We start from the raw sequence: 22307 nt of genomic DNA, 5'->3' as shown, positions 1-22307 counted from the left end.
AAATTTGGAGACATTACTTATATGGAGCTCGGTGCAGAGTGTATACAGATCATCAGTCAAGTACTTCTTCACTCGGAAGGATCCGAACATGCGACAGAGATGGCTTGAGCTAGTCAAAGACTACGATATAGACATCCTCTACCATCGTGGAAATTCAATAAGGTAGCCGACGACTTAGCAAAAATCCAGGTACCTTATTATCTCTTACCATGTCACCGCCCCTCTGAAGGAGATCGTAGATTTCGGTCTCGAGCTCATCGTTGGACAGCTCTCTACTATGACCTTAGAGTCTACCTTGCTTGGTGATATTCAGTCAGCTCAGGAGCAGGACCCTGAAATTCAGAAAATCAAGCAAGGGCTAGCAGAATCAGAAAGTAGAGAATTCAGAGTGTCCGATAGAGGGGTGTTGTATTTTGGTGTCAGACTCTGTGTTCTAGATCAGGAGGAGCTACGGAGATAGATTTTAGATGAGGCTCACAAGACTCCCTATGCGATGCATCCAGGTTCCACCAAAATGTATCAAGACCTGAAGAAACGTTTTTGGTGGCCCGGGATGAAGCGAGACATCGCCAGATATGTTAGCATCTGCCTCATCTGTCAGAGGGTCAAGGCAGAACATCAGCGACCAGGAGGAGTTCTGCAGCCTATACAGATTCCAGAATGGAAGTGGGAGGATATCTCTATGAATTTCATAGTGGGACTGCCCAGAACCACGAATGGTTTTGACGCCATCTGGGTAATAGTCGGCAGGTTGACTAAATCAGCCCACTTCTTAGCTATCAAGATATCCTACTCCATGGAGAAGCTAGCTCAGTTGTATCTCCAAGAGATCGTCAGACTTCATGGAGTCCCATGTACCATTATTTCAGAAAGAGATAGCAGATTTGCATCACACTTCTGGGAGTGTGTACAGTCAGCATTGGGCACGAAGTTCATTCCATCCGCAGACAGATGGTCAGACAGAGCGAGTAAATCAAGTACTCGAAGATATGCTCCGAGCGTGTGCCCTAGACTTCAAGGGAAGTTGGTGCAAATATCTGAGCTTAGCAGAATTTGCATACAACAACAGCTATCAGGCCACTATCGGCATGACACCTTATGAGGCTCTCTATGGGCGGAGGTGTAGATCTCCAATCTGCTGGTATGAGAGTGGCGAACAGAAAGAACTAGAGCTTCAGACAGATCTAGTTGCAGCTACCACCGTAGCTATACGGCAGATCCGCCAGAGGATAGAGACAGCTCAGAGCCGCCAGAAAAGCTATGCTGATACACGGCGCAGACCCTTAGAGTTTTCAGTTGGGGATTCAGTGTTCCTCAGAGTAGCTCCCATGAGGGGAGTAATGCGTTTTGGGAAAAAGGGCAAGCTTAGTCCCAGATATGTGGGACCATACCTTATCAGCAGAAGAGTGGGCAAGGTAGCATATGAGCTAGAGCTACCCCAGGAAATGTCAGCTGTCCACAACGTATTTCATGTCTCTATGCTGAAGAAGCATACCCCAGATGCCACCCAGGTGATTGAGCCCCAGTCGGTACAGATCCGCGAAGACCTCAGCTATGATAGTCGGCCTATTCAGATAATAGACCGAGCAGTTAAGAAATTGCGGAACAAGGAAGTACCATTAGTCAAAGTTATTTGGCACAGTCACACAGCAGAGGAGGCAACTTGGGAGACAGAGGCCAGCATGAGACAGAAGTACCCAGAGTTGTTCTAAATTCGAGGATGAACTTTTTATAAGGTATGGGGGATTGTAACGCCCGAAAATTCTCGAAACTGCATTATAAATATTCTACGATTTTTCTGGAATTTTTAGATATTTTTTCGAAATTTTCCGAGTAGCGGAAGCAGCAAAAATAAATAGAACCGCAAAATAGCTTAGGCGGGAATCGAACCCGAGACCTATGGTTTAGGGATAATGTTAGTAACCGGTTGAACCCAGCAGGGCCGTGCTGAAAGGAAAGGGAACCAATAAAATTTATATTGGTATTGGGCGAATTAACTCCTTAATATAAATAGGAAACTTAAGTTGGCTTGGTTTATTTTCTTGGTTCGGCACCTCCTCACCTCACTCCACTTTTCTTTTCCTCACCTCACCGCCGCCCCCTCTCCCTCTCCTTCTCTCTCGGCGCCCTAGCCCAAGGTCCATAGGTTCATCTTCCGGCGACGACTCCAACACGAAAAAGGTTCTTCTCCGCGAGAGGAACGCGAAGACGTGAGCGGATCGTCGAGAAGGTCATCTCCACCGGAACTCTAGCGATTAGAATCGTAAGAAATTACGAATAGGAGGTAAGAAACCCCTCACCTGCAGTATAATAGCTACCGTTGGATTTTCTGTGCATCAGTTTAGTTATATGCGTATGTTTTCGACACATAGAGTGTATTTAACCCTCCTCGCAGGTTTAGGGATTTAGTGAGTACCTTTAGATGGGACGGACACGTCTTTTCTCCTTCAGTTGGAGGTTTAGATGCTGTTGGGTGCCTAAAGGTAGTCCCCCTAATAGAAAGGGGAGTTAAAGCACACAAGGTGTTCGATTAAATAACTAGCTTAGAAAAGAATGCAACTTAGGCATTTTTATTAGCACAGTTGAATGCATTAGAAGCATCTAAATTAGTGGATTAGTTTATTCTAGCTTATATGGGACTACGGTCCAATGGGTAGGCTCCCACAGTCGCCTCTAGGTTCAGACAACCTAGCTCTAGGTTCAGATAACCTAGAAACAGCAATTTAGAACAGTTTAGCTATACTCAGTATTTTACTTTTCAGTTGGCACTGTACTGGATTAGACATCCATTGGGCTGGGCTCCCATAGTTGATCCCTAGGTTTAGATAACCTAGTAGCTCTACTAAACTCGGGACTTGCAACCCCGGGTCTAGTTAGAGATGCGCGTATAGCACGTACAGTTGCCGGGCCCATCAGCAGCATGTTTAGTATTTTCACTTACTATATGTATATGGTTTTCAACCTTTCACAATTAGTTCATGAATTCAGTACAGTTCTAGCAGTAGCTCAGTATTAGCGTAGCTCAGTTCTTAGTATCAGCTTAGTTTTTCCCTGTGAATATGCATGATGACTTTATGTTCAGCTTTAGATATGCCATGATTGTGTGCTTATATGCCATGCCATGTTTAGGTCATTCAGTATATCCAGCATATGTTTTAAACAGCATGATTTAAAATCATATTTGCATCGTTGCATGTTTTTGTGAGGTAGATGGTTTCTTACTAAGCTTTAAGCTTACAAATTCTATTTTTCCTTATACTGCAGATAAAGGTAAAGGAAAGATGGACTAGCGGAGGCTGGAGGTCAATGCACTGATGAGGATGTGTGTGGATGGAACCTGGAAGAAGATCTTAGGGAACCTTAGCAAGCTTTATTTCAAACATTAGAACTTTTCAGTGTTTCTTTTTATCACCATGCACTTTATTATGGTTAGAACACCTCTTTTATGTTGTTAGAATGTTAGTTGTTGTCATTAGAGTGTTTCTTAGTCATTTTAGTACTTGTAATGTGGTTGAGACACGAAACAGTGCTGAAATCAGACAATTGGCACGAAATCAGTAACTCGAATCGATCAGCTTATCGATTCGAGGGTTTCCAATCGATCAGCTGATCGATTGGGCAATCTGCTCCGCGAACAGTAGGCCTCTGGATCGATCAGCCGATCGATCCAGCCATTTCCGTCGCGAACAGAGAGCTCTGGGATCGATCACTGGATCGATTGACTATCCTGGATCGATCAGCCGATCGATCCAAATTATCGTCCCGGGCACAGTAGCATGCTGGATCGATCACTGGATCGATCCAACTCATGTCCCGCATACAGTAGCCGGCTGGATCGATCACTGGATCGATCCGACTATTCCAATCGATCCGTGGATCGATTGGGAGGTCTGGTATCAGCAGGGAAGTGTCCAAGTCCAGTTCCTTGGCCATGGGGAAGGTAAGACATGTTATGAGTAGTTAGTTACCTTCCTTAGCATGTATAGAACCAAGAAATGTCAGTGTTTTAGTAAAAATTTTAATTAGCACAGCTTCCGCATCTAGTTCTAGTGATGGTCAGGGAGTAGTTTAGCACAGTATAACTGTAGCGATCGGCCTTACAGCCTAGTAGTATAAGGCGGGTCTTTACAAAAAGTGGTAATTAAAATCTATTACTGTTGCAATGAACAAGAAATTGTATGTGAAAAATGGACATATATACGTAATAATAAAAATATTTATTATATATAGAGAGAGCAACAAAATGACAAACATAAATACAGACTCTCACTAAACTAGTACTTCAGCCAATAGAAGCACCCCCATTTGTGCAACATGCACATGAAACACCTTGGGTTGGAAGTCCTTGGTGAGTGAATCTGTAATCATAAAGTTTGTACTAACATGCTCTATCCACACTTAACCACTCGGAACTCTTTCTTTGACCGCTAGAAACTTGATGTCAATGCGCTTGAACTTTGATGAGCTGCGGTTGTTCTTTGAATATAGTTCTATAGCTTTATTATCACAGTTGATCTTCAAGGTTCTATCAACACCATCGACGATCTGTAATGCTATGATAAAGTTTCGTAATCATATTCCCTGATTTGATGATTTGTAGCAGGCTATAAACTCTACCACCATCGTAGAAGTGGCTATAAGAGTCTGTTTGATGTTTTTCCAAGAGATAGCCCTTCTGGCCAACATGAAGACATAACTTGAGGTGGACCTCCTAGTGTCTAAGCTGTTGGAGTGTATACTGAAAGCCTAAGCTTTGTAAACATTTATTATGAATAAAGAATCACATTTGGTCTAATTGTCTACATTTGTTTGTAGTTGTTCATTTAATTTATATTGTAGATAACATAGTATGTGGTGTCACATACAGAAGATGATGTTATCAGTACCTTATAAATTATAAACAGTAGCTCACGACCAAAATGGAAAAGGAACAAACCATTAGAAGGTCGTAGTGTAATTAGGTATTAGTTTATCTTGACTATATAATTACACTAGTACACTCAGAGTATATTGAGTAGGACCATTTGAGGTCGTTTCTTTTATACTGACTTTATAAAGGAACAAAGACCTCAGTTATTATGGAAGTGTGTGCTCTTAATCCTAATATAATAACAAGCACATATATTTGATATTTATTTCTTTAATTTATCAATGGATGAGATTTAGTTCGTTGAATCAATAAACCCGATAAGTTGGGAAATGGTATCACTTATAGTGTGTGTTGTTGATTATAGAAGGAAACTGTGTCCTAGAGATACTAGGTTGATAATGTCCTCAAGAGGAGCTCATAAAGATTGTCATGTTAAACCTTGGTGGACTAAGTCCGACATGACAATAAGGTTGAGTGGTATTACTCTTGGACTTAGATATTAATTAAATGAGTTGTCAGTAACTCACTTAATTAGTGGACATTCGATATCTTAAACAGGAGACTAACACACTCATAATAAGAAGGAGCCCAAAATGTAATTTGGGATTGGTGCGGTAGTTCAATGATAGTTCTCTAGTGGAATGAATTATCATTGATAAAATTAAGTTGTGTGTTAGGGCGAACACGGGATGCTTAATTTTATCGGAGACCAAAACCAATTCCTCCTCTCGGTCCCTATCGTAGCCTCTTATTTATAGAGTTCTATACCCACCTATACCCACCTTCTATACCCACCAATAAGGGGCTGGCCAAGCTAGCTTGGGAACCAAGCTAGGGCCGGCCAGCTTGAACCCAAGCTAGTGGGGGCCGGCCAAATTAAATTAAAAAGGGATTTTAATTTTAATTTTTATTATTATGTGGAAGATATAATTTAAAGAGAATTAAAATTAAAATATCTCTCTTGTAAAAGATCTATAAAAGATTAAAGAAAGAGATTAGATCTCTTTCCTTATTTGTAGATTGGAGAGATGTTTTATTTTTTCTTTAAAAAAATTATTCACATGTTGATAAAATTAAAATTATAGAAATTTCCTTTTATCAACCATGAAGAGATTTTAAAGAGAAATTTTATTTTTTAAAATTTCCGGAAACAAATTAGGAAGTTTTAATTGTTGATTAAAACTTGTCCAATTTGTTCTCCAATGATGTGGCCGGCCATTGAAAATTGATTTGGAAAATTTATTTTATTTTTCTAAATTAAATCATGTCAAGGAAATTGAGGAAATTTTATTGTAATTAAATTTCCTAATTTGCCTAGGCCAAGGAATATAAAAGAAGGGGTGAGGGTGCCTTCATGAGAAACAACCTCTATTGTTTTCTCTCCCTCTTTTCCTTGGTGTTGTGGCCGACCATCATCCTCTCCCTCTCTTCCTCTTGTGGTGGCCGAATACTTCATCTCTCTTGGAGTTCTTGTGGTGGCCGGATACTACTTGGAGAAGAAGAAGAAGAAGGAGAGAAAGCTAGCATCTCTTAGAGCTTGGTTAGTATTTTGGTTTTCTTCTTTGGTGAAGTTCTTCCTTTGTGGCCGAACCTTGCTTGGAGGAGAAGAAGGTGGTTGGTGGTTTCTCATCTCGGTAGATCGTTGCCCACACAACGTCCGAGGTTAGAAGAGGAATACGGTAGAAGATCAAGAGGTTTTTCTACAAGGTATAACTAGTAATTTTTATTTCCGCATCATGCTAGTTATTTATGGAAATAATACCAAATACAAGAGGCTTACGTTCTAGTATTTCGAATATATTTTTCGATGTTGTGTTCTTTTGTTTTCTTTCTTTTCCTTGTGATTTGATTGTTCTCTTTGGTTAACCTAAAGTTATTTTAGGAAATTAAATATTAGCTTTCTATTAAAGGTTTTGTCTAGTCGGTGGTGGTTGCTCCCATATCCAAGAAGGCCATGTGCCTCGCCACGTCAGTACTGGGAACCTTTTATGGAAATTAATATTTAATGGAATTAATAACTTAAGGAGACTTGGGTCGAACGTGTTAAGTTCCGCAGGAGATCCAAGTCAAAACCTAAAAGAACAAATAGATTAAGTTTTGGATCAAACGTGTTAAGTTCCGCAGGCGATCCAAAATTTAATTTAAAAGAACACATGGTAGCTAGGAAAAGGTTCAGACCTTTGTACAAAATTTTGTACAGTGGAACCTCTAGGTTTTCCGAGTAGCAACCAACAATTGGTATCAGAGCTAGGGTTTTGCCTCTGTGTATTTGGTATTTAGTTTAATTATGCACATGTCATACATAATTTAGGCAGGTTAATAGTAGGATGTGCTAACTTTGTGGATGCAGGATCCAACTATTATGGCTTTTAGTTAATTATGTGTGTGATTGGACCCTTGGACATGTCAAGGGCAATTTATATGTGTGTGCATGATTGTATTAAAATACAACAGCATTTAGTTTTATTAGGATTTTATTTTTGATCTAGATACATGTACATTCCTTTTATGGAATATAGGATCAAAAATGTAAAATTCTATTTATGTCGCGGATCGAATCTTGCAAAGCGTGGAACCTTCTAAGGACCAGAGGCGCAGCGGAACTAGGAGCAAGATGGATGCGACAGCTAGACCGGAGGCGGTGGCCAAATATGGCAGCAGCTTGGGATGACAACACACGGAGGACAATTAAGAGATAAAAGCAATAATAGTTGAAAATTAAATTTTCTATTTATTACTTTTATATTGTGCTGTGTGTGCATGTTAGTTTACAAGTTTAGTAGGCTAGCATAGTTAAAATTCCTCATTTATAAATAACTAAGTGGGAGAGGGATTTTTAAATAAATCCCATGGTCTCCATTACTGGTTTGTAAGTGATGCAAACAAGCTTGCGCGTTGGCTCTGAGTGCCTTCCTCCATAACGGATGAGCTTGTTTGTGGATCACTAGAACAGACTTCCATTTTTGGATGACTATAGGAAATTAATTAAGAGTGTGTGATCTTCCCCAACGGAAGGGGCATAATCTTATTAATGGACTTAGTGTCAAGTAATGGTATACACTTAGACACATCTAATAGTATTCTCCCCAACGGAGTCACTATTATTATTTGTGTGACCAAATAATACCAACTATTAATTTTATTTGTCAAAAAGTTAGGTTGACAAGATAATAAAATTAATGGGTTAAAACCCTCCTTTTACAAATGTTGAATTTGTATACGTCCACACTAACGTGGCATACAAAATTCACGGTGTGATGAGGTATTGGTTAATTTAAAATAGTATTGTTTGAGGAATCAATATTATTCTAAATTTAGAGTTCTGACCAAAAGTTATTTGTGATTCTTAGGATGACTTTCAACCCACTGTCCATCATACTTCAACAAAATAGACTTACTGGACCTAATTACATAGATTGGAAAAGGAACCTGGACATTGTTCTGACTGCTGAAAGCTATAAATTTGTACTGACTGAACCTTGTCCTGATGCACCCACTGGTGAATCTACCCAAGAGGAGATTGAATATCATAAGAGATGGGTAAAGGCATATGAGATGGCGCGGTGTTACATTTTGGCTTCAATGTCAAATGTATTGCAACATCAGCATCAAGATTTACCAACAGCTTATGATATTATGAACAATCTCAAGGAGCTCTTTGGTCATCAGGATAGGGCTTCTAGATAAGAAGCTATGAGAAAGATAATGACAGCCACCATGCAAGAGGGTACTCCTGTAAGGGATCATATCCTAAAGATGATGGCTTATCTGAACGAGATACAGATCCTTGGAGGAGAAATTGATGGGGAAACCCAGATCGATATGATCCTCCAAACGCTACCTAGAAGTTTTGAGCAGTTCCGCCTGAACTATAATATGAATAAAAGGATTTATTCATTAGGGGAACTACTGACAGAACTTCAAGCAGCAGAAGGATTATTTCATCACAATTCTCAAATTCACTTTGCTGAAAATGGTTCTACTTCTAAACCGAAAGGAAAGAAGAAGAAGAAACAAGCTGGCTCAGCAAAGAAAGTGAATAAATCTCAGAGTACGGGATTTAAAGCTAGAGTGAAGAAGCCGAAGGGCAAGTGCTTCATCTGCAAGCAGGCAGGACATTGGAAGGTGGACTGTCCTCGTAGGAACCAAAACAAAGGTATATCTCATGCTCTGGTTGTTGAAACATGTTTAGCGGTGTTATCTACCAGCACCTGGTGTATAGATACGGGAGCCACTGATCATGTCTGCAATTCCTTGCAGGGGTTCCAGGAAACCCGCGACTATCTGAAGGGGAGATTACCGTCTACATGGGCAATGCTACTAAGGTGGCAGCTGTTGCAGTGGGAGACGTCTACTTGTCTTTTAGTAGAAGTAGAAATTTGGTTTTAAGAAATTGTCTTTATGTACCCAGTTTTAGAAAGAATTTAATTTCAGTTTCTAAACTGTTTATAGATGGATATTCAGTTTCTTTCAGTAACGATGTAGTTATTAAAAGAAATAAAGTGATTATCTGTTCTGGTGCATTAGTTGGCAATTTGTATATTTTAAATTCAATTTCTTCCACAAAGCAAAACATGGAAATTTATAACTCATCTTCTAATTCTAATAAGAGAAAAGAACCTTCAGAAATGAACCAAGCATATCTTTGGCATCTAAGACTTGGTCATGTTAATTTAAGTAGGATTCAGAGGCTTATAGCCGATGGACTTTTGAGTTCATTAGAGTTGGAAAATTTTCCAACTTGTGAATCTTGCTTAGAAGGTAAAATGACCAAGAGGCCGTTCAAGGCCAAGGGGTATAGAGCCAAAGAAGTGTTAGAGTTGGTTCACTCTGATTTGTGTGGTCCTATGTCTGTCCAGGCAAGAGGAGGTTTTGAATATTTTGTCTCTTTCATAAACGATTATTCAAGATATGGATACATTTACCTAATGCGCCGCAAGTCCGAGTGCTTTGACAAGTTCAAAGAATACAAGGCTGATGTGGAGAAACGATTAGGTAAAAGTATCAAGACACTACGATCTGATCGCGGTGGCGAATACCTCTTAGGAGAGTTTAGGAATTACTTATCAGAGGCTGTGATTCAATCCCAATTGTCTGCACCTGGAACACCCCAACAGAATGGTGTAGCAGAACGAAGGAATAGGACTCTTATAGAGATGGTTAGATCGATGATGAGTTATTCAGAATTACCAAATTCGTTTTGGGGATATGCTCTGGAAACAGCAGTATACGTTTTGAACTTAGTACCTTCTAAATCAGTTTCTTCTACTCCCATAGAATTGTGGAATGGGCGAAAACCCAGTCTAAGACATATTCGGATTTGGGGTAGTCCAGCACATGTGCTGAAACCAGATGCTGATAAGTTAGAATCTCGTACAGAAGTTCGCGTGTTTGTAGGATATCCCAAAGGAACGAAAGGTGGTTTATTTTATAGTCCTAAAGACCAGAAGGTCATTGTTAGCACCAATGCCCAGTTTTTAGAAGAAGACTATATAATGGATCACAAGCCCAGTAGTAAAGTTGTTTTAGAAGAACTTAGAGAGGACATGTCTACTTCAGTACCAACAGTACAAGATGAAGTACCACAAGAGACTACAACACGTGTCACACATGATACACAACCACAGACAGTGCCTCGTTGTAGTGGGAGTGTTGTGAGGCAGCCTGAAAGATTCATGTTTTTGGGAGAGTCTTCGGACTTGATCCCGGGTAAACATGAACCTGATCCCAGGTCATATGACGAAGCACTCCAAGATATAGATGCAACATCTTGGCAAAAGGCAATGAATTCTGAAATAGAGTCCATGTACTCTAATAAGGTTTGGGAGCTTATAGAACCACCTGATGGTGTAAAAGCCGTTGGATGCAAGTGGATCTACAAAAGGAAAAGAGGGACAGACGGGAAGGTAGAAACCTTCAAAGCTAGGCTTGTTGCAAAAGGGTACACTCAAAAAGAGGGAATCGATTATGAGGAGACCTTTTCACCGGTAGCCATGCTTAAGTCTATCCGGATACTCTTATCCATTGCTGCTCATATGGATTATGAGATTTGGCAAATGGATGTCAAGACAGCTTTCCTTAATGGAAGTCTTGAAGAGAACATCCATATGAAGCAACCAGAAGGGTTCATTGAAAAAGGCAAAGAGCATCTAGTGTGCAAGCTCAATCGGTCCATTTATGGACTGAAGCAAGCTTCAAGGTCTTGGAACATCCGGTTTAATGAAGTAATCCAGTCATATGGATTTATTCAGTGTCCGGATGAGTCTTGTGTATACAAGAAGTGTAACGGAAACGTGGTGGTATTTCTTGTACTATACGTAGATGATATTTTGTTAATTGGCAACAATGTCAAGGTATTATCAGACGTAAGGGTATGGTTGTCCAAACAATTTGATATGAAGGACTTAGGAGAATGTGCACACATTCTTGGGATCAAAGTTATAAGGGATCGTAAGAAAAGAATGTTGTGTCTATCCCAAGCTTCATATATAGATACAATCCTTGCTCGTTTTAGCATGCAGGATTCCAAGAAAGGTTTCTTACCTTTTAGGCATGGAGTAGCTCTATCTAAAAAGATGTCTCCCAAGACATCAAAGGAGATAGAGGACATGAAAGCAGTTCCTTATGCTTCGGTTGTAGGAAGCCTAATGTATGCAATGCTATGTACGAGACCTGATATCTGTTTTGTTGTGGGCATGGTTAGCAGATATCAGAGTAACCCTGGACAAGGACATTGGACTACCGTAAAGCATATATTAAAGTACCTGAAAAGGACTAGAGATTATATGCTAGTTTACCAAGCAGACGATTTGCTCCCTGTGGGTTACACGGATTCAGATTTCCAATCAGATAGGGACAACAGTAAGTCTACATCAGGCTATGTGTTTACTTTAGGAGGTGGAGCCATTTCATGGAGGAGTGTTAAGCAGAAATGTGTTTCGGACTCAACCATGGAAGCTGAGTATGTAGCAGCCTCTGAGGCAGCTAAAGAAGCAGTATGGCTCAGGAACTTTCTAATGGACTTAGATGTGATTCCTGGTTTGCCCAAAATCATCACAATTTATTGTGATAATAGCGGTGCAGTTGCAAACTCGAAGGAACCACGAGCTCATAAGGCAAGTAAACATATAGAGCGCAAGTACCACCTGATACGAGATATTGTGAAGCGAGGAGAAGTTGTCATCGCCAAGATTGCATCAGCGGATAACCTGGCAGATCCTTTCACTTAGTCTTAGGGTAAGTAGTGTGAGAGAAATGAAAGCTGATTGGTGTGGCAGTAAGATATGGTAGAAGAGTGAGAGATTGTTGGAGTGTATACTGAAAGCCTAAGCTTTGTAAACATTTATTATGAATAAAGAATCACATTTGGTCTAATTGTCTACATTTATTTGTAGTTGTTCATTTAATTTATATTGTAGATAACATAGTATGTGGTGTCACATACAGAAGATGATATTATCAGTACCTTATAAATTATAAACAGTAGCTCACGACCAAAATGGAAAAGGAACAAACCATTAGAAGGTCGTAGTGTAATTAGGTATTAGTTTATCTTGACTATATAATTACACTAGTACACTCAGAGTGTATTGAGTAGGGCCATTTGAGGTCGTTTCTTTTATACTGACTTTATAAAGGAACAAAGACCTCAGTTATTATGGAAGTGTGTGCTCTTAATCCTAATATAATAACAAGCACATATATTTGATATTTATTTCTTTAATTTATCAATGGGTGAGATTTAGTTCGTTGAATCAATAATCCCGATAAGTTGGGAAATGGTATCACTTATAGTGTGTGTTGTTGATTATAGAAGGAAACTGTGTCCTAGAGATACTAGGTTGATAATGTCCTCAAGAGGAGCTCATAAAGATTGTCATGTTAAACCCTGCAGGTGGACTAAGTCTGACATGACAATAAGGTTGAGTGGTATTACTCTTAGACTTAGATATTAATTAAATGAGTTGTCAGTAACTCACTTAATTAGTGGACATTCGATATCTTAAACACAGGGAGACTAACACACTCATAATAAGAAGGAGCCCAAAAATGTAATTTGGGATTGGTGCGGTAGTTCAATGATAGTTCTCTAGTGGAATGAATTATCATTGATAAAATTAAGTTGTGTGTTCGGCGAACACGTAATTTTATCGGGAGACCAAAACCAATTCCTCCTCTCGGTCCCTATCGTAGCCTCTTATTTATAGAGTTCTATACCCACCTATACCCACCTTCTATACCCACCCAATAGGGGCCGGCCAAGCTAGCTTGGGAACAAGCTAGGGCCGGCCTAGGTATAATATTGGGTGGCCGGCCCTAGCTTGAACCCAAGCTAGTAGGGCCGGCCAAATTAAATTAAAAAAGAAATTTAATTTTAATTTTTATTATTATGTGGAAGATATAATTTAAAGAGAATTAAAATTAAAATATCTCTCTTGTAAAAGATCTACAAAAGATTAAAGAAAGAGATTAGATCTCTTTCCTTATTTGTAGATTGGAGAGATGTTTTATTTTTCTTTAAAAATTATTCACATGTTGATAAAATTAAAATTATAGAAATTTCCTTTTATCAACCATGAAGAGATTTTAAAGAGAAATTTTATTTTTTAAAATTTCCGGAAACAAATTAGGAAGTTTTAATTGTTGATTAAAACTTGTCCAATTTGTTCTCCAATGATGTAGCCGGCCATTGAAGATTGATTTGGAAAATTTATTTTATTTTTCTAAATTAAATCATGTCAAGGAAATTGAGGAAATTTTATTGTAATTAAATTTCCTAATTTGCATAGGCCAAGGAATATAAAAGAAGGGGTGAGGGTGCCTTCATGAGAAACAGCCTCTATTGTTTTCTCTCCCTCTTTTCCTTGGTGTTGTGGCCGGCCATCATCCTCTCCCTCTCTTCCTCTTGTGGTGGCCGAATACTTCATCTCTCTTGGAGTTCTTGTGGTGGCCGGATACTACTTGGAGAAGAAGAAGAAGAAGGAGAGAAAGCTAGCATCTCTTGGAGCTTGGTTAGTATTTTGGTTTTCTTCTTTGGTGAAGTTCTTCCTTTGTGGCCGAACCTTGCTTGGAGGAGAAGAAGGTGGTTGGTGGTTTCTCATCTCGGTAGATCGTTGCCCACACAACGTCCGAGGTTAGAAGAGAAATACGGTAGAAGATCAAGAGGTTTTTCTACAATGTATAACTAGTAATTTTTATTTCCGCATCATGCTAGTTATTTATGGAAATAATACCAAATACAAGAGGCTTACGTTCTAGTATTTCGAATATATTTTTCGATGTTGTGTTCTTTTGTTTTCTTTCTTTTCCTTGTGATTTGATTGTTCTCTTTGGTTAACCTAAAGTTATTTTAGGAAATTAAATATTAGCTTTCTATTAAAGGTTTTGTCTAGTCGGTGGTGGTTGCTCCCATATCCAAGAAGGCCATGTGCCTCGCCACGTCAGTACTGGGAACCTTTTATGGAAATTAATATTTAATGGAATTAATAACTTAAGGAGACTTGGGTCGAACGTGTTAAGTTCCGCAGGAGATCCAAGTCAAAACCTAAAAGAACAAATAAATTAAGTTTTGGATCAAACGTGTTAAGTTCCGCAGGCGATCCAAAATTTAATTTAAAAGAACACATGGTAGCTAGGAAAAGGTTCAGACCTTTGTACAAAATTTTTGTACAGTGGAACCTCTAGGTTTTCCGAGTAGCAACCAACATAAGCATCCTACAAAGTCTGCATCTGAATATCCAATAGCCTCCAGATGACCTAATCTCTAATATGTGAGCATAAAATCTTTTGTTCTCTGTAAATACCTCATAACTCTCTTGACGCCTTTCCAATGTCCTACACTAGGGTTACTCAAATATCTGCCTAACATCCCAGTCATGTACGCAATATCTGGACATGTGTAAACTTGTGTATACATGAGACTTCCAACTTCAGATGCATAAAGAACCTTCTGCATCTCTTGAATCTCAAGTTCAAGCCGTGGACATTGTTGCAGGCTAAACCTTTCACCTTTAGACACAGGTGTGTCACAAGGTGCATAATTTTGTATGTCGTACTGATTAAGCACCTTTTCGATATAGGCTTTCTGCAAAAGTCCAAGAATGCCCCTTGGACTATCAAGGTGAATCTCTATACCTAATACAAAATATGTTTTACCAAGATTCTTCATTTCAAAGTTACTAGATAAAAATGACTTGGTTTCATATAGCATGCCCTTATTATTGCTTGCCAACAAAATATCATCTACGTACAAAATAAGTATAATGAACTTACTCTCACTGAACTTGATATATATACACTAATCAATAGGGTTTTCTCTAAAATCAAATGAGGAAACCACTTGATCAAACTTTCAGAACCACTGACGAGATGCTTGTTTCAAATCGTAAACTTCTTTAACTTACATACTAGGTGCTTTGAATCATTTGATTCAAAGTTCTCCAGTTGCACCATGTATATAGTCTCATCGATTTCTCCATTGAGAAATGTAGTCTTTACGTCTATTTGATATAACTCTAAATCATAATGAGCCACAAGTGCCATGATTACTCTGAAGGAGTCTTGCATCAAAATTGGTGAGAATGTCTCCTTGTAATCAATATCCTCCTTTTGAGTGAATCCCTTAACAACAAGGCGAGCCTTATGCTTCTCGACATTGCCTCATGAATTCAGTTTAGTTTTAAATATCCATTTACAACCAACTGGTTTTTTGCCTTTAGGCAATTCAATAAGTTCCCAAACACCGATGTTTGCCATGGATTTCATCTCTTCCTTCATGGCTTTGATCCACCAAGTGGGATTAGAGCATTGTTTGACTTCTTGGAAAGAGAGAGGATCACTTTCCAACCCAATGTCAAAGTCATGCTCTTGGAGATAAGCATACTCACTAGAAGTTGTTGGTCTCCTTACCCTATGGGATCTCCTTAAAGGCACTTGTACTTGAGGAGGTTGGGATATCTGTTCAACAATCAGAGGTAAATTCTCAACTAGAATAGAAGGACTCTCTGACTGAATTGGAGGAGAAACAAAAATATCTTGGCTCACTACCTTTCTTGGATGTGCAATATCAAAAGCATAGGGAATGGTTACCCTATCACTATCTATTACATCAGTAGTAATCTCAACAGGATCGCTAATGCTTTCCTCTTCAAAAGATATTTGTCACCCTGATATACTCTCACTGTCCTCTATAAATTTTACGTTACACGTCTCAAAGAAGGGCCTTGTCGAGAGGTCAAAAAACTTAAAACCCTTTAACGTCTTAGAGTATCCTACAAAATAGTAGCTGATAATCCTCAAGTTCAATTTTCTTTCAGCAAGCCTATAAGGTCTAGCCTTAGTTGGACAATCCTAGACATGTAAATGTCTAATACTAGGTTTCTTGCCTATTTATAACGCAAAAGGGGTTTTTGTCACAGCTCTACTAGGTACTCGATTTAGTAAATAAACTACAGTCCTTAATGCCTCACCCTAAAGAGACTCTAGTAAAGAAGAAAATACAATCATACTTCTTACCATATCTTTAAGGGTGCGATTATGTCACTCAACTACACCATTTTGACTAGGCATCCCTGCATGGTGTATTGAGAGACGATACCATATTCAGATAGGTATTTCATAAAAAGCCCAAGACATTGCTCACCTGATCAGTCATATTTACCATAATACTCACCACCATGGTCAGATCTAACAATCTTAATCTTCTTACCAAGTTGATTTTCAACTTTAGTTTAGAAGAGTTTAAACATGTCTAGGGCTTGTGACTTCTCATAAATAAGATACAAATAACCATATCGTGAGTGATCGTCTATGAAACTAATAAAGTATGTTTGATCATTCTAAGAAGCCTTAGGGAATGATCCACATATATCTATATGTATTTGTTCCAAGACCTCACTACACCTATTTGCACCTTTGTTCCTTTTGTTAGTTGTTTTCCCTTTGATGCACTATATACAGACCTCAAGGTCTGTCATATCAAGAAAATTAAGAATTCCTTGTGACATTAACCTCTCTAGGTGTGATCTGGATATATGTCCTAAACGCCTATGCCACAACATGGATGAATTCTCATTAGTAAGATTTCTCTTTGTTCCTATACTATGCATTATTTTATTCTCAGTATTAGTAGAAGATATGGTGTTTAATCTATACAACTTATCAATTAAGGAACCACTGCCAAGCAATACTGAATTTAGAAAAATACTAAATTTTCCATTTCTAAATGAATAGTAATAACATGATTTGTCCAAATAAGAAATAAAAATTAAGTTTCATCGAAAAGATGGTACAATAAATGTATTTTCTAAATTTAAATATACATTGTTTCCTAAAGAAAGTTGAAAACTCTACTTTGGCCTTCTTGTCATTTCCTGTATGGATGTATCTTTAACCATCAAGCGACAGTCGGCTCTTGAGACAACTCTACATAGTAACACTAATGTGAGTAGTAGCACCAGTATCTATCCATCAAGTGTCATGAGGAGCTAAAGTTAAATTGACTTCAGAACTAACATAGTTAAGAAGTATACCTTTCTTTATACGCCAGGTGACACATTTGGAGCAATCCTTCTTCATGTGACCTTTCTTCTTGCAAAAATAACAGGTTAGTTCTTTATCCTATTTCAATTGCATTTTATGGCCTGAAGCTCCAGAATCTATAATTTGTTTACCCTTATTTGTTGTCCTTGTCCTTTTGTTATTTTTACTCTGAGCAGTTGTAACCATATGAGCACTTTTAAATGTCTCTAACTTTAATCTCTCCTCCTCTTGCACACATTGAGCAATAAGCTCATTTAATGTTCACTTTTTCTTTTGAGTATTATAACTTATCTTTAAAGGTGTGAATTGCATATCAAGATGAAGTGCACTAACATATTTTCGGGCATCTCCAGTTTTAGTGTCTTCAATCTTGTTACCATATTGGGCATTTCCATAATGTACTCTCTGATGTTTCCCTTCCCTTTGTACCTCATTGAGACGAACTTCGACAAAATCGCAGACATCTCAACCTTTTCATTTGAGGTGAATTGACTTGCTATATCGTTCAAGAAGGTGCTAACGTTAGTATCCTCATAGATTGAGCCCCTTATTGATTCCAGAATTGAAAGTCTCATGATACTTATACCTATACGATTTGATTGTTCCCACTTGTCAAAAACAACCCTCTCTTCAGTAGTGCTAGTATTAGACAGAGGTGTGGGGCGATCATGCCTGAGTGCATAATCTAAGTCCATGCAACATAATACAACCTTAACATGCTCTTTCAATTGGGTAAAATTTATGCTCATGAGCATAGGGATATTACTAATATTAGTAGATATTGAGTTCATTGAAATCAAAGAGAGAAATATTAAAATAAGTTCACGTCAGAGAATTTACTAAAATACACAAAATAACATGTTAATGGGGTTCCTTTTATTGAGCTACCTAATGCAACATTATAATTTATCTTTGGATCAACTTATAATTTGTTAATTGGTAACTAAAATTATAGCTCAAAATTATCCTTAGCCGGTCACACAATATGCCTTCTTCTGAACCGACATGTTATGTACATAACATATAACTGTATATGAGCTATGCTCCATGAACATTATGCTCACACTACTTTAATAAGCCACGTAACATGTCTTCCTTTGGGCTGACATATTGTGCACATGATAGACATAACAATATATGTCTTTACGTGCGAGCCTTTTCAAACATATATTCAGCATAAAATAAGTTTTTCTTTGGGCCAATTATTTTAGCATGAATATACATCTATTTATATAAAATGCACTTAATTGCCCTAATGATTCTCACTTTGGCGATAACATTTGTTTAGTCAAGTAACACCTTATATAAATAGATTCCTTAAATGACATGCATGCCAACAAAAGCAAAAAATAAACATTGTTCACAGTTTGTTAGAAGTACGGTTCACAGTTGACCAAAATTACTATTCATAATTGACTGAATAATATTGTTCATAGTTGACCAAAAATACTGTTTGTAGGTGCAGCGGAGGCCGGCAAAAGGGGGGGGGGTGAATTGCTTCTGAAAAATAAAAATTATACCCTCTTCGGATCTTTCAACTCAAAAATAAAGCTCCAGGGACCTTTATATAGCTCTTGGAAAGTCTATCCCGAGGGTCCAAGGCGCCTCCAACAAGGTCCAAGGCGCCTCCAATGAGAGAGGGGATAAAACTTTATCCAAACAGCTCAACGTTCACTTCTTTTAGGTCCGAGGTGCCTCCAACAGGCATTGAAGGCGCTTTCAAGCTGGAGGCACCTCCAAGCTGGCTGGCAGCTTTTTCCATCTTGCTTGCTTCTTTGCTTCGTCTTCCGAAGTTCCGTTCTTTTGGGTGATTTCGGCCAACCGAAATAGGGCTCACTCGAACTCAATTTCCGGTCTTCTCCTCTAGCAAGCTTCCGTCCAGCTTCTCGTCCCTCGAATGCCGCACATGTTCTTCTCGTCCACCGAAGTACTCTTCCGCAGCTCTCTCGTCCTTCGGACGCACCGAGCCCATCGACTCCCTTCCCGTGCCGTCCTTCTCGCTAGCTGCGTCTTCCGCTCGACTTCCTGCGCTCCTAAGCTCCTGCACACTCAAACACAGGAATCAAACACAAAGCAAGACCTAACCAACTTGGTTGATCACATCAAAACACCCATGGGGACCAACAATCTCCCCTTTTTTGATGTGCATCAACCCAAGTTCAAGTTAGGGTTAAAATAGATAGAAAAGTAATTTTAAAAGAAAATTACTAAACTAACATGTTAAGCATCAGTTTGCAATAAATAAAATTGCAACTACTAAATTAAGAGTTAATCAGAAAAAATATTTTTAATTTTTAAAAAATTCTCTCCCCCTAGACATGTACTTCTCTAAACTTGTACCTTTCTCTCCCCCTTTGATCACAACAAAAACGGGGTAATAGGAAAAAAATTTTAGCAAAAATTTTTAAGTTAGAAAATTTTCTAATTTCAGATGAAAGAATGTCTAAGTAAACTGAATTTATAGAATTTTCAAAAATAGAAATTTCAAAAAAAAAGTCTAAGTAAAATGAAATTTTTGGAAAAAAATTCTAATTAAAATTTCTAAGTGACAAAAGAATTCTAACTAAAATGATTTGTTTGAATTTTTCAAAATAATTTCTAAGTCAAAAAAAAATTGATTTTTAGAATTTTAAAAAATTCTAAGTAATACTTTCAAGAGACATTTTTTCTAAATAATTAAAACAAAATGAATTTCTAAGGAAATATTTAAAAACTTTTCAAAACATTATTTAATTCTAATTTTAATGCTTTTATCAGAAAGTTAATTAAACATTTTTATTTCGATATTTCGGCTTCCAGGTCGTGGCGAAGCACTTGGCCTTCTTGGTTATTGGAGCAACAACCACTTCCTTAGACAAAGCTTCCATAAAGAAACTCAAAGTTTAATTTTCTCACTGTAAGCTTTTAATTAAATAAATTAATTTAGCACAGATTTTGGAACCCAATAGAGGTTCCTTCCTACAGGGTTATTCAAAAATTTAGGGGGTACATAGTTCTTGGGCACTCTTCTAAGTTGACCCTGATGGTTTCTAATGTACCAATTCAATTTTATATAAATTCTAATTTTTTATTTTGGAAATCTATTTAAGCATGCATCAGTTTTTAAATTATTAATTTCTAATTTTAGATTATTATTTTCTGATTTTAGATTATCGTACATCTTAAGTGGACATGCTTTTGCTAATTTCAATTTTAATTCAGCATTTTCTTTTTCTAATTTGAATAAGTCTTTAGAAAGAGACTTAATAAAGTGAAAAGACTGAGTCGGGGTTAGATTGCGTACCTGACTTACCTGACTTGGTGATTCTCCCCCTTCATCGTCGGTTTCTTCTTCTGATGATCCTCCCCCTTCATCTATGCTCATCTTTGAACTTGAGTCATCTTCAGGAAGATGGTTGGCTACCAGCGCTAATCCGGAGAAGGCTTCGATGTCTGATTCGGAAGAAGACTAATCTGACTAGGTGGCCTTCAGATTCTTGTGCTTGGAGGATTTTGGTTTCTTGTATTTTGTCTTTTCCTTCTCTTTCTCTTTTTTCTTTAATTTTGGGCAGTCATCTTTGATGTGCCCTTCTTCGTTGCAGTTGTAACAACGAACCATCCTTTTTCTTTGCTGATGCCTCTGTGTTTGTGATCTAAATTTATTAGAATTTAAAAATTTATTTAAGCATCTTACCAATAGTGTAGCTTCTGATTGGTCGATCGAGGCCTCGGAGTCAGAATCATTTGATCTTGCCTTTAGGATAATGTTCTGACTAGTCTTCACTACTCCACTGGGCTCTGCAACTTGAGATTCATGAAGTTTAAAACTTAAAAATAAATTTTCTAAAGTACTTACCTCAAAGTCCTTAGAGATATAGTACGCATCTACTAAGGAGGCCGACTCTGGAGTTCTGGGGAAGGCGTTAAGCGCGTACCGGATTGAGTCCCGGTTCGTTACTTCTTCTCCAAGGTTGGTTAGTTGAGTTATTAACTCTTTGATCCTTGCTTGGAGTTGAGCTACCTTCTCACCTTGGTTCATCCGAAGGTTTGTTAACTGGGTCCGGAGGATGTGGCGCCTTGCTAGCTTAGCTTCCGAGGTACCTTCGTGAAGCTCTAGGAATTTTTCCCAGAGGTTTTTCGTGGAGGAGTAGCTTCCAATTCGACTTACCTCTTATGGTGGCAGCACGCTCAGCAGGTGGAATTCTGCCTTTCCGTTGGCAACAAACTCGGCCTGCTCCTTCTTGCTCTACTGATGCTCTTCTTTGTCTTTCGGAACTTCAAAACCATATTTCATAGTTAGTAAAATATCGAAGTCGGTTTTAAAGAATACCTCCATCCGGCGTTTCCACGTTGTGAAGTCTCCGTCGAACTTCGGGGGATGAATATTTGCTCCGACCATTGTCTTGATCGTTGCGTTTCAGTCAGCGGTTAGTCCTTCTGAGGCAGTCTGGCTCTGATACCAATTGTAGGTGCAGCGGAGGTCGGCAAGAGGGGGGGTGAATTGCTTCTGAAAATTAAAAACTATACCCTCCTCGGATCTTTCAACTCAAAAATAAAGAAACTATAATAAAATTAAGAGCAGAAATAAAAAGAGACAGAATTTTAACTTGGTTACAACCAAGACGGTTGTTAATCTAAGGCAGTCGAAGATCGCACTAGCAGAGTCTCCTTCACTATAGGCGGAGAAGCCTTTTTACACACTTAAAACGCTCACTAGTTGCTAGGAAAGACTACAGAGCTGATTGCTTGAGTTGTTCTTTATTTTCTAGCTCCAGGGGCCTTTATATAGCTCCTGGAAAGTCTATCCCGAGGGTCCAAGGCGCCTCCAACAAGGTCCAAGGCGCCTCCAACGAGAGAGGGGATAAAACTTTATCCAAACAGCTCAATGTTCACTTCTGCCAGGTCCGAGGCGCCTCCA

Source organism: Zingiber officinale, chromosome 7A (genome assembly GCF_018446385.1).
Source record: "Zingiber officinale cultivar Zhangliang chromosome 7A, Zo_v1.1, whole genome shotgun sequence".
Lineage (NCBI taxonomy): Eukaryota > Viridiplantae > Streptophyta > Magnoliopsida > Zingiberales > Zingiberaceae > Zingiber > Zingiber officinale.
The sequence above is the reverse complement of the archived record's forward strand: the minus strand, read 5'-3'. Positions refer to the sequence as shown.